General features: G+C 55.4%; 1 protein-coding gene across 1 annotated transcript in view; it reads right to left on the bottom strand.

Moving 5' to 3' along the window:
• The window catches only part of SLC45A4 (solute carrier family 45 member 4), a 76,482-nt gene extending 67,394 nt beyond the window's left edge, over positions 1-9,088 (bottom strand). Inside the window, exon 1 of the mRNA XM_057532336.1 lies at positions 8,995-9,088. The gene's annotated coding sequence lies outside the window, so the exon portion shown is untranslated. The remainder of the gene's footprint in view (positions 1-8,994) is intronic.
• Between the last annotated feature and the right edge of the window lie 4,779 nt (positions 9,089-13,867).

Here is a 13,867-nt window from a genome sequence, read left to right as displayed (position 1 = left end):
ACCATCCAAAGCAGCAACTGCGTCCTCAGGCCCTGACAGTCAGGCTTTATTTCTTCCTGAGCCAGCTGTAAGAGCCTCCACCTTCCAAGAAGCCCTCCCTGAACAGGCTCACCTGAGGGTGATAATAATGACCTGGTGTGTTCGGCCAGCAGAGTCATCACTCTTGCTTGTGTATTACTCTTCAGCTGTCACCTCTCTGCTTCGGCCAAAACTGCTTTTGCATCTCCCACTGTCCCTAGCAGATTTTCTAACAGAGGCATTCAATCCCGAGATAGAACTCCAGAGGGACTCCTTAAGGCCTCTGGGCCTCAGTTTTCTCGTCTATACACCGGGGATACCACCCCTCCCGTGCAGAGCGATCAGCAAATTCAGAAGTTAACTCGGAATCCAGGTGGCACCTCGCACAGAACCCGGCCCACCGTCCACACTCACAGGTGCCTGACAAAGATGCCTGGGGGGATCCTGGGGGCCGTGAGGACCCCATAAACACTCAGAGAGGATGGGCGATGCCCCAGCACACCAGTGTCACCAGGTGACCCGTTCATCAGAGCTAATAACAAGAGCCCCCGAGGCTCAGCTCACATGGTGGCCTCGCTAAGAATGCGGATTCTTCCCTGTACAATCCACGTGGCGATTTAGAAAGTATGACTGCTACAGGTGCCCCCACCCCTCCCTGGGTCAAGTGCACCCAGGACCCCCACCAAAAGCGAACGGGGTCGGCAGAGGGGCAGGAACGTTCCTGCTGCCCTCACGGGAGCCCGCCTGGCAGTGGGGCAGGTGGTGCTGTGCGGGGGGGCGGGCCTGGAACCCCAGGCCACGCCCGCAGGGCTCCAAGCCCAGGTCCAGCTGTGTGGACAGGAATAAATCCCCGGATGGACGGGTTCTGAGGGGACCTCCTTAATACGGAGGAAGTCCATATTAAACTTGTTAAAACTCTCCCCAAACCATATGGTAGCCAGGCAGACGGCACGGCCTGCACTCACTGGGCTTCCAGGCTCTCCCAGCCCCTCGAGACTGAATCAAAGGCCTATGTGAACTTCACAACCACAAACTGCCACCTTCCACGGGGCTCTCAGCCACAGGCCTCTTCTTATCGGCACACAGCCTCTCTGCAGAAGTTGCTCAAACGGTCAGGAACTAACCAAGGACTGATAGCTAGCTGGTGACACTGCCCGTCCCTGAGCCCTGGCCGGCAGTGCCCCATCTACCTGCACCTCCAGGACGCCGCACAAGCCTTCTGTCTCTTCTCACCGTCTGCTGTGTTAGTTAGTGTGACTGCCACCGGCTTCTTCACTTGTTGAAAAAATGGTCCCAATTTTATTTCGCATTTGGTGAGTGTTAAATATTTCATTCTGTGGAAATGTACTGATATTTTCCACACGTAGTCACAGCACTGAAGAGAAAACCATGATCCCCAAACTTCAGAAACATGTACATTCATCTGGGTGGAGGCGTCCCGCACCCCCCAGGGCTCACGGTGCCACGGAGGAGACCCAAGACCTCGGGCCCAGCACCCCCATGGGTGAGCTCCAAGGCTCAGCCGCTTACTGTGTGGCTTCAGGCGAGTCGCTTAACCTCTCTGGGCCTCCTCTTCCTCTCTAAAATGCAGCACAGACCTGGCCGGGTTGTTAGAGAAAGAGCCGAGTGCTCTGCACAGGACCCAGCCCTCCATGTGTTACTTCTCCGGGCCTGCTAAGTGCCAGGAACAAATATGCATTATGCTCCCCAGGTTCTAACACAGAGGCTGAAGCTCCGAGCCGTGGGCGGCTTCTGGGCCAAGGTCACCAAGCCAGGGATGGCATGGGCTCTACGGGCTCTACGACGCTTCTGCTGCAGAATAAGGCACAGGGCCCCTCCGGATCCTCTTAAGAATTAAGAACACTTTCAACATCTCAATAATTCAAGGATGAGCTAGCTAGACATGTTTTAGACAGCCCTGAGCTTTGTCTCAGCTGCCCTGTCCCACTAGGCTCGCTGAGAACCTGGCCCACCGTCTGGCAAATCCAAGAAAAGGGCAGCCTCAACCCCACAATCCTCCCCAGCACCAAATCGCAGCTGCCCTCGGTGGGCACCCGGAATGACGGAGAAGCAGCGCTCGAGGCCCCCGGAAGGCCCAGCTCCAACCAGCAGAGGGCCTGATGGGGAGGCTTTTTGTCCACCAAGCTTTTAATGCGACAGTTTTACGTAAGTGATATGAAAAAGCCACTAACGGTGACTCTAGTATCCCAGTTCCCCCAGCACGACATGCACACTGAACCCCGCTGTGCAGGGTCACCTGGGCACCCTGATCTCCCGTGAGCAGCCCAGGCCTGTCTCTAAGCCCTTGTTGTAAGGGCCTTAATCCTTGATTTTAGCATCAAGGCCCAAAATGCCAAGAAAATGTAAACTGGGATTTGTGCGCCGAGCTCAATGGAGGCTTCTCACCACCCCCCCCCCTCCACAGGGCGGGTGAGGCTGCGTGGCCTGGCCCATCTCCTCACTACCTGCATACACCCCAGGATCCCTGGCACGTGACCCCACCTTCACTTATCTCTAGAAACAAAGGCTCTGCCTCACAATCTGAGGACCCATGTTGTCCACATTCAACGCGAAGCATTCCTAAGTGGATTGCTAACGGCTGGATCTGAGGACAAACGATGGTAGGACTTCAAGCTGACCCCCGTGAGCAAAAGCCCACAAAGCTGGGCAAGCAGCCTTGCCCTCCTCCCCACCACGTGCATTAGCAGAGACCCCTGGTGACTCAGGATCTCTCGTAGGTCACAGGCTATCCCCCAACACCGCGTTCTACAGCCCTCGAGCCAAAGCACTTCCTGTTTCAGGGCGTGAAGGCAGAGCAGTCTGCTGTCGTTTAATTACTAAACTTGCTTTCATATCCAATTTCAATTGGCTTTTAGGCTAAACACAGTAAGGGTCCATGCTTTGAGAGCATCTCCAGCTTAGCTAAGAGAACACCAGCCCAGGACTTCCAAGCAGCTCTGAGGAAGGTTTGGGAACTAACACCAACCTCACCCGCTTCTCAGGGAGAGAGGCCCCACTTCCACAAACCCTGACCTGTCAGGCGCCCCTGTACCCCCAGGGGCCCTCCCCCAGCCCAGGGGCCCTCGCCCTGGAGGCCAGCAAAGAGCCCGCTCTCCTCCCTGCAGACACACTCACTGCGGCCGGAACCGGGAGCTGGGAGCTGGGAGCCAGGAGCCGGGAGCCAGGAGCCGGGCAGAGCAGGCCGACAGGATCCCCGCAGGGCCAACGAAAACCTCTTTAACTCAAAGCACTATTGCAGAGGCTTAAATTTTAACCCAACCAAATAAAAATGCATTGCCACTAACCAAAATGCGCACACTTATGAGCTGTATTGTCTTCTGCCCTTTAACTCAGTCCATCTAGGAAACATGCAATCAAACATTCAAGTACACATGGACCAGCACGGACGCCACCATTTAGTGACGTAGTGGCAGATACTCTACCCCTCCATCCACCGGGCACGGTAAGGTGACAGAGCAGCACATTCAGGCATGTGTGCAAACGCAAAGGCGTCCTCAGGGTTCTCAGGTGTGGCTGACTTTCAGAGTCTGAGTTCACAGATCCTCAGCGCTGAACTGCCTGTGACACGGCCGGTGGTGAAGTCCCAGCCCCAGTGCCCGCCTCCTCCACCAAGGTCACCTTCACACTCTCCCTTCCTCAGCCCCTGTGGTGGGGTGTACCTGGCATCAAGGACAGGTGGGTAATTCCTTTAACTGAGGCACCTTAAAGGGACCCTCCCCACACACACCCAGCTAGCTCTTTAAGACACGCTCTGCCAGTGTCTTTATTTTGTACGTCCAGTAATTATCAAGATCAACAATACATTTCCTCCTCTGTGACCAATTCTGCACTGACAATATTTACAGTGACAAAAAATTCTTCTGGATTAACACAGCCTCACGATCACAGAAATGTTTTAAGTTGCGGTTTATGTGTACTCTGGTGACAGAGAAGTGTGAACGATCATCGATAAAAGGCTTTCAAGTAGCAAAGTGCGTGGCCTTAGAGTAAAATCCATGAGCAGGGCTTCCCTGGTGGCGCAGTGGTTGAGAATCTGCCTGCTAATGCAGGAGACACGGGTTCGAGCCCTGGTCTGGGAGGATCCCACATGCCGCGGAGCGGCTGGGCCCGTGAGCCACGGCTGCTGAGCCTGCGCTTCTGGAGCCTGTGCCCCGCGACGGGAGGGGCCGCGATAGTGAAAGGCCCGCGCACCGCGATGAAGAGCGGTCCCCGCACCGCGATGAAGAGTGGCCCCCACTTGCCGCAACTGGAGAAAGCCCTCGCACGAACCAAAGACCCAGCACAGCCAAAAATAAATAAATAAATAAATAAATAAATAAATAAATAAATAAATAAATAATTTAAAAAAAAAATCCATGAGCAAACGTAGGAGCTCAGGAAGAAACGAAGATGCACATGTTAAAACTGTTCAGAACAGTTTGCTCCTTTCTTCAAAGGGTGATGGTAGGCTTTCAAGTCATTAGAGTGTTTCATTATTTTAAACGACAAGGAAAAAGTTTAGATGTCAACTTAAGAAAACTGCCCATAGTTTCTCAAAGTTATTTTACAGAATGGGGGCAAAAATATCTGAAGATCTCTGCTTTAAGGCAATATACCTCTGAAACAGTCCCAGCTTAACAGGTGCTCACAATGATGAAAGCTCAGCCTTCCACACCCTCAGCTGGTGCTCTCCCCTCCGTCCATGCCCTCTGGATAAACAAGTTCATCCCAAACCCCTCCCCTCAAAATAACTGATGGGAAAATACTCCTTTTTCTTTGCAAACCAAAACTCATACTCTTTTGGATAAATATATATTTTTTAAAATGGTGACTAAAATGTTGACAACGAGGAGCTTATTTACTGTTTTCTGGCCTTGCAATACCCAAGTGGTCGCTTAAAATTGTGCAGTGAGAGCTGTATGTAAAAGTACAGCAACCACTACATCTGGACCAGAAATGCACTCTCTTTAAGTGTTTTAAGGGTTTGCTATGAATTTTGCACTCAAGATTTTCCTTTCTTTGAAATGGGAAGAATTTGGTTGCCAACCGGTTCACCTGGCTCCAGGATTTAAAGGCGAAACCCCAGGAGAGACCCTCCAGCAAACTCCAAAAGCTCAAAACCAGCTGCGCCACATAATCCCAGGTTGGAAAGTACTTTTGGAAGGCGGCACAATAGAGCACCTCTCGGGCACTGGTTCAGGAATGCAGGTTTCCTCACTGCCAGCGAAATCCTTCAACAGGCTTGGGAGGATGCAAACACCAAGGACCCAGGTGGAACAAAGCTTCCCTCACCTGGGCTTGGGGCCAAGCAGAGGGGGGAGTGAGGGCAAGGCAGCCTTGCTCAGTAACTTGAAAAGACTCTGCAAATCCTCCAGCTGCGGGAGGATCCCACCTTGGGATAGCCAGCACCCCAGCCCTGCATTCGGTGGGGGCAAAATGCCCAGCACAGCGTGCGCCCTCGTTGGGGGCACCCTGCGGGCCCTGCTATGGACCCTGGAGACCTCTGTCTTGCGTGAGGTTCCAAACTAGCCAAAGAGAACTCAGAGCCCTTCTCTCCAACCTTGGGAACCTGTTTCCGTTCCCACCATCTCTCTCAAAAAGCTAGCAGCGTACTTAACCCAAGATGAGCGCACTCAACAAACGACCCAGACAGACCTACTGCCCGTGCGCCCGGGCAGCACATCCATGTCGGCTACGGTGGGAGCGACAAGTGTCCAGGCCCTGCTGCAGGACCCGGGTGTAAAAGGAACACTTAGTGCCACGGAGACAGCGGGGATCATGCTGTTGCCCCGCAAGCCTGTGGGTCTTAATCTTCTTAAAATGCCTCCTCTAAAAGTCACTTGCCAAAGGAGCAGCCGCACAAAGCAATGTCACCACTGCCCAAGTGGCAGCAGGATGGAAATGACTGCCGTGTACACTGCTGTGAACAGAGGCAGGGAAGCCTCCTTTGCACCCACATTGAAAAGGTCCACAATCTCCCCGTTCGCGGAAGTGCCTTGTTTCACAAAGGCTTAGCATTTGATACCCTTAAAAAAAAAAAAAAAGCCACTCGAAGCACATTTTGAAAGTTCCATGTTTAAAAAGATCCTTGTTCATTGATTTTGGTGGGATAATTAAGCTGATCTAAACAAGGGGACCTTGTCCAGGCACGGGTGGGGGAGGGGCGGCGGGCCTGGCCTCGGCCTGGGAGCCCCTGCTTGGGGGGGGGGGTCCTCTCCCACCCCCTCCTTTCTATGTGGCCTCTCTTCATCTGGGAGGCTTTTTCCCTCTGGTCAGATTTCCACTCAGCAGAGCTAAAATGCTCTCATGTTTCCTGGCTTGGAGTCGAGGCAGCCCTCCTAATGGGGTTCTGCTGAGTACACCTTCATCAATGGAATTCTGTTGTGATCAAAAAAAAAAAAAAAAAATCTAGGAAACCAGAGGAAGCGAGTGTGGAGCGGCATGCTCGCCCGTCCTCAGTAGGGACACGGCTTCCAGCGCATTCCGGCTCCACAAATTACAGACACGGCTCTGCCAGGGGTGTTCCCGAGGAGGGCACTGCAATTTGGGGTTGTCTGCCACCTACGGCGCTCACCAGGCACCCTCGCTCCGTGCCAGGCTGTTAGTCACGAATCACCCCTGCCGGCTACACAGGGCCGGGCTTCCGGGCCCCACAGGACAAGCGCGAGGGCAGAGGGTGCCGATGACTGACGGGGACCAACCACAGGCAGAAAATGAGAGCGAAGCCCAGACCCCGGGGAGGCCCGTCCGCTCTCCTCCCCACCCGTCCCTCTGACAACACGGACAAAACCAATCCAACACCAAGCAGCCTAAACGCTGGCTAAAATACCTTCCTGGGTTCCCCTTCCTCCACTGGGGCTGGGGGCGCTGCCACAGCCGCAGCCCCTCCTCCCCTGCAGCCCTGCAGGGCGGGATCTCCCGGCTCCGAGAGGGCAGGGTCCTGTTCCCAGGCTCCTCCCGCCTCCTCTCCAACAAGCAAAGTTGAAGGCAGAGAGGGCCCCAGGACGTTAAAAACTGCAAGCCGCCTCAGAGATCACCCAGTCCAATCTCTGCTCTGCTTTCACGATGCGACAAGGGCCAAGGCTGCAGCATGCATCTCTGCAAGGGAAGCTGGCAACTCTCACAGGCCCGGAGCCCCCTGGGCAGCCTCCCCGGGGGGACACCCAGTCCACACAACACCCGACACTAAATACCTCATATGCATTTCAAATGCATCTCGAACGATCACCTTCTTCCCTTTACAGCTGCTGCCCATGAAAAACAATTAGCCTGAATGGGACTGAAAGTCCTGATTTTTAAGACAACCTACTCCCCACCCTCTCTCCAGAAGCCCTGGCGTTTTACGTCTGCCTGGGTCTTCCCACCTGGGGCCCACATAGCTCCAGGCCAGTCACTGCACCTCCCCACCTTCAAGGGGATTCTGCAAAATCTCTCAAGCACTGAATAAACTCTTACGCCTTCTTTTAATACGTAATTCAGATCTAGCAGAAAAGTGAGAAGATTATTCCTTTTTTTAAAGGAGGCTGGGGTCACTGTTTCTGATGCCCAGCCATTTAGTACACTTCATCGGTAAACCAATGCTCCAGCTTTTTATAGTCTTCCTTTCTCTCCTACTACAAGCACAAAATGGAAGAGATGAAAGATTTCCCCTGTGGGTAACCCTACCTGTCCGTCACTGACGGGAGAAGCAGAGACGCTGAGGTGCAGGGAAGGGCAGGGCTCACTCACGGTAATGCCGCAAAGATCGGCCTCGGTTTTCCCAGGAGAAACAGGCTTCGATTCGGACAATCATGTGAACCCACAACAACTGCTTCGATCACTCATCCCGTACACCCTCCTGCCGCCCCAGGCCTTAGGCTACGAGATGCCCCCAAAACCAGAAGCGACAAGGCCCCTTTTTGCGGGAGTCAACTAGGGTATCCGATGGGGCTGGGTGGCTCAGTCTGACCCATCAGTGCCCCCACTGGAAAGGAAAAAAATCTCACACTCCCTAGGAGATCAAGTGTGTGTCCCACCCCCCCCCAACACACACACACACTTAGAATCACTATGAATGGTTAACCAGGAGGCTGTGCTTTTTTTTTTCAAACCACCGCCCCTCCCATTTTGACATACCTCCTCTGAAAAAGCCCTTTGCTGGAATGTGTTCCCCCGGAGCCCAGTCAAGAGCAACACACCTTGGGGAGGAATGGGTTAAGCTCAAGAGCTCTAGGAGGGCGAGGCAGCACGGGAAAGGGAAAGCAGTGCAGAGATGCAGATAAATGTGCGGGGACTTCTGCAGGGCAGGGGCTCTGGACCTGGATGCACCGAGGCACTGGCCCCTCTCCTCCAGGCACAGCTTGGCTGCGGGAAATAGAGGTGTCTTCAAAGGGACAGACCAGAGGACAGTGCAGATAAGACAGAAACACAGGCACAGCCCCGGGGGTCAGCTCGGAGCCCCAAGTGTGGAAGCCCGGCTAGACGTGCAGAGAGCGTGCGTGTGCTGGGGGCAGGAGGGGTTCAGGCAAAGGGGACAGAGGCTGAACTCTCAAAAGTTGGCGACATCAGGCCGAGGGCGCAGGGAAGGGTCGGGACCTAGGGGGCGAGGCGCCAGGCTTCCTCCGGGTAGAGTAACCCGAGAAGACGGGGGGTGGGGGACGCTGAGGGATGCGACCGGGACAGGGTCCATGGGAAGGTGCACACCACGGCGAGGGGCCCGGGATGCTCCAGGAGGCTGGGGGGGACGGAGACGAGGACGGGCAGGTGCAGTCGGGGAGAAGGGAGAGGGCCAAGGACGGGGGCGGGTGTCCGGGCGGGAGGAGGCTCCCGGCCATGGCGTGGGAGCACCCTCCCCGGGGAAGACATGCGGGGCGGGCCGGGAGCGGGACCCGGAGCTCGAGGCCGAAGCCGCGGCCGCGCGGGGGTGGGGTGGGCATGGGAAGCAGCAGGTGCCGGGTGCCCAGGTGCGGGGTCGGGGGCGGCTGGCCGGCCGCTCACCTGTCTCCTCCGGCCGGGGCCGCGGGGCGGCGGCGCGGCGGGGCGGCCGGGCCGGGCCGGGCAGGGGCGGCGGGGGCGCGGCGCTCCGGGGGCGGCGGCGGCGGCGGCGGCGGGACCCGGCGGCGGCTGCTCCTCGGCCGGCCGGCCGGGCAGGCGGTCAGTCACCGATAGACCCGGGGTCAGAGGGAGCGCTTTCGAGGTTGTGGCCGGCGCGCCGGGACAACGCCGCTTTATCAGGTCGGAAACAGCCGCCGCGCGCCGCTTCCGCTGACGCAGCGCCGGCCTGCGCTCATGACTATGCAGCAGCCGCCGCGGGGGTCGGGGCGGGGCCCGCGTCGCGCGCGCCTATTGGTCTCCTTGCACCCCGCCCACCGCTCTGCCCCGCCCCGCCTAAGGAGGCCCCGCCCCTGGACCGGCCCCGCCCCTGGCCGCATCCAGCCTCCGGCCTCGGGGTAGGGGCTGCCGCGCCCACCCCACCCCCCCGGCCCCCGCTCCTCGAGGCTTGAGCACCAGACCCTAACCTAGAGCCCTGACCCCCGACCCCGGCTGCGTGCCTCTCGGTAGCCGCGGGAGGTAGAACCTGCAACCCCCGTCTCTCCCTCGTTCACCCCGCTCCTCCCTCTCCCCAAACGCCCTCCTCGCAGAGGGGCCTGGAAGAGCCCCGTGGCCCGCCACCAGCCTAGCCCTCTGCAAACACCCTCCTCCCAGCCCATCCCCCGCCCCCAGCCCTTGACGGGAAGGGTGGGCTCCGCCGCCAGGTGCGACGGCAAACACCCTCCTCTTACCCTCCACTAGGTTGTCCCTACCTCGCCCTGAGCCATCTCTCCCTCCCCGCGCCACCCCCACCTCCCACGCTCAGTGCGCCCCCGCTCCCCACCCCCTGCCCCTTCCAGTCGATGAGCGCCCTGGAGAGCTGAGGAGGACCCCGGACCTGGGGCCTTCCACTCGCAGCCTGACTCACGGCACGGGCACCCATCCGGTATCAGCCAGCAAGCAGAGTGGCTGTAATCCCTAGGATGGGGCTGCTGGGAACTCCTGGGGACAAGGCCGGGGAAGGCAGCTTGATAAACAAGAGAAACAGATGATATAATGGGCTGAGGTCAGACAGCCCTGCGCCCATGCCAGGGTTTAAGTGGCTTTGGAGAAATTACTTCACCTCTCAGAGCCTGGGTGTCCTCATCTGTAATATGGAGATCATAAAATCCATCTCATGGGGTTGCTGAAGGGATTGAGACATAAAGAGTGCACTGCACAGCCTCCAGAGCAGTAAAAATGGGGAAATCTGATAATACTAAGTGTTGGCAGGGAAGTGGAGCAACTGGAACTCTCATACCCCCCTTAGTGGAGCTGCAAAGTGATGCAGCCATCTTGGAAATCTGTTTAGAAGTACTGGATTCTATGTAAACCCTATGACCTCCTAGATGCATATCTTATATGATCCTTTTTCTGTCCATAGCAGCACTGTTTGTAATAGCCAGAAAGTGGAAATTACTCAAATGCCTATCAACCATAGAATGGATACATAAATTGTGATATATTCTCATAATGCAATGACAATGAATCATCAGTTACTACATACAACAATGTGGATGAGTCTCACACGTGATTTTGGGGGGGGGGAAGCCAGACCCTAAAACATGCAGAATTCCATGTAGATAAATTGGTAGAAATGTATAAATGGTGGTAGAAATTAGGATAGTGATTAATCTTGGAGGAGGGAGTGCCAGAGCCAGGACACAGAGGGAGTATCTGGGGTGCTGGTGAGGTTCCGTTTCTTGATCTGGGTGCTGGTTACATGGATGTGTTCTGTCTATGAAATGTTCTCCAGCTGCGCATTCGTCATGTGTGTGCTTTTCCGTGTGTATGTGATACTTCAATGAGGGGTTACTAAGAACATCAGGAGTGTATATATAAAGAGCCCAAAGTGGCCCCTGACATGTTGTGAGTGCTCATAACTATCTACTGACCTGCCCTGTTGGGTTTTGGCTCTTACGGCCAGAGGATGGAGGCAGAAGCAGCTCCACCTGTCCTGTGTGCCAACTGTATGGTCGTGGGCACCTTACTTCACCTTTCAGAGTCCTCATCTGTTCATGAGACTTCTGATAATACCTAGCTCACAAGTCATCGTGAGGATTGAATAACGCTTTTTAAGAAGACTTGATATAGTAAGGAGCACAGCATAAGGACTTGATAACTTTGTTTAATTATTCACTAAACGCTGGTATTTATTGAATCTTCTTTACTTTCATTCATTCAGCAAATAATTACTGAGTGCCTGCTATGTGCTGTGTACCATGCCAGGTTCTAGGACGAGAGCTGGCAGCAAGATCTGCTCGCTATCCTTGAGGATCCCATAGTGGAATGGGAAACACAGATGCCCGTCCGCCATAGAACAGATACATAAATGGTGAGATAGTCACACAATGGAATGATGGCAATGCAGCTTACTAGCCGCTGTAGCTGTGGAGCCTAGCATAGGATCTGACCCTCAGTAGGCTCTCCATAAATGTTTCTGAAAGTGTAAATAAATGCATGAGATACAGAAACATCAGATGAATTGCCTTCTGTAAGCCGGAGCTCCACACAGAGATTGGACAGAGAGCAAAGTTAAAGAAAAGCACAGCTCCAACGTGCACGTGCCCAACACTGAACGTGTGCATGTACGTGTGTATATGTGTGTACATGTACACGCATGTGCACGAGGACCGGGGACAGGGCCACTCTGCCAGCGCTCCATCCCAGCCTAACCAGCCGGGTCCTCATCCAAGTGCTACCACCAAGTAAGGTGTTGTGGGCTGCATGCTTGTATCTCCCCAGAATTCATCTTGAAACCCTACCCACAATGGGATGATATTTGGAGGTGGGCCCTTGGGAGGTAATAAGGTCGTGGGGATGGAGCCCTCCTGATGGGACTAGTGCCCTTGTAAGAAGAGACAGGGGAGAGCTTTCTTCCGCTCTCTCCGCGTGCGTGCACCCAGAAAGTCTGGGTGAGGTCGCAACCTGGAGGAGGACCCCCCCCCAGAGCCCCATGCTGGCACCCTGATCTCAGAGTTCCCAGCATCCAGAACTGGGAGAAATAGGTGTTTGCTGTTTAAGCCGGCCAGTCTATGGTATTCTGTTGTAGCAGCCTGAGCTGACCAAGATGGAGCAGAAAATGTGTCTGTGGCCTGCGGCCCCACCATCCAGCTGCCCAGCGTGGCCTGGGAATGGGGCCGACGGGGCCCCTACCCGGCTTCTCCTCACTCCCCCTGAATGGCTGCCCCCCCCCAGTCGTGTAAGGAGAGAGCTGGACACATGGGAGACCCTCTTGCCCTGGACTCTGGCCTGGCTCCAGAGCAGGGTGTGTGTGGGCACCTACCTGTCACAGGTGTGCAACCCGGGCAGTTGCACAGGCCTTGTGCTCAGAAGAGCTTCACACCTGCTTTGCTTTACTGCTCGGCTGTCACTCTGTACATTCTGAATAATCTTAAACAAATGATGGAGGGAATCCTGTGTCCTCATTTGTAAGCACATTGACCCGCAGGGACACTTGTGGGGAGCCTGGGGCATGACAACATCTCCATTACTGCTTGTGTGAGCTTGCCTTCTCCCCACCTCACCTGGGGACTCTTGGAGCAGGGCTATGTCCCTCTCATCCATGGACCGCCCCCACCAAGGCCTAAGAACTATCAATATAAAACTGTAACCTTGACCATTTCTGGAAGTTTGCCAGGAATCAACTCCTCCAGGAAGCCCTCCAGGATGTCCTGCCATGGAGGAGTGAGTGGCTCCCTCCCGTGAGCTCTGAGGCACTCTGCCCCTTCACCAATCATCCCCAACTGTAACTGGGCATTGTCTGCCTCTCTAGTGGTCTGTGAACCCTGTCCAAGGGACGGGTACCAGGCCAGGTTCACTGATACATCCCAGAGCCTGCCCACAGTATGGCTGCAGACATATTTGGATGGAGAGGGTGACAGATGAGAGAGAGAAGAGGAATTTCTTTTTTTTTTTTTAAATTTCTTTATTTTGGCTCCTCCGGGACTTAGTTGCAGCACAGGAGATCCTCGTTGCGGCATGTGGGATCTTTAGTTGCGGCATGTGGACTTCTTCTTAGTTGCGGCATGCGGACTCTTAGTTGCAGCATGCATGTGGGATCTAGTTCCCCGACCAGGGATCAAACCCAGGCCCCCTGCATTGGGAGCGCGGAGTCTTACCCAATGGACCACCAGGGAATTTCCCTTAGGAATTTCTTAATTAGGGCCCATGCAGAGACTCTGGGGGTTCCATGGACCCCTGAAACAACATGAGCCAACGTTGACTGAGCACTTGCTGAGGACTGGACCCAGCACTCTGTGTGTTTCCCACAGTCACATGCTTACATGGGTCAGGAGCTTTCATCTTCATCTTGTGACCCCACCTGGTTCAGGTTCAGGACACCTGCAGCAGAGGGCATGGGGCCCCTGTGACCCTTAGCATCCCTGATCCTGGTGCCAGGGGGCAGGAGGAGGATGGGAGCTTGGGCCTGGGAGACGTAGGAGGGAGGGGCAAGATTTGGGGCAGGTCAGGGTTTGGGAAGTGAAGGGGTGATCCGCATACAGGCTCAGGGGGGTCACGGGGCCTGGGTTTGAACTTTGACTTCATTGTAAATGAGCCTGAGTCTGTGAAATGGAGGGGACCTTACCTGGAGGAGGTGGCAGTCAGGAGCACACCTGGGAGCCGCCTGCCTGGGCTGAAAGCCTGGCTCTGCCCTCAGCTCCCTGGACCTGGGTATTCTTAGCTTCCAGGAGGCAAGAGTGACAGTTCCCGCCTCGAGGGCTGTTGTGAGAAGTGGATGAGCTACCACCCATCGGCATGAGTGAGCAGCATCTGAGAAGCACTTCCCAGGGGCTAGACG

Source organism: Balaenoptera acutorostrata, chromosome 17, assembly GCF_949987535.1.
Source record: "Balaenoptera acutorostrata chromosome 17, mBalAcu1.1, whole genome shotgun sequence".
In the NCBI taxonomy this organism is placed as follows: domain Eukaryota; kingdom Metazoa; phylum Chordata; class Mammalia; order Artiodactyla; family Balaenopteridae; genus Balaenoptera; species Balaenoptera acutorostrata.
This window is presented reverse-complemented; position numbering and strand designations above follow the sequence as displayed.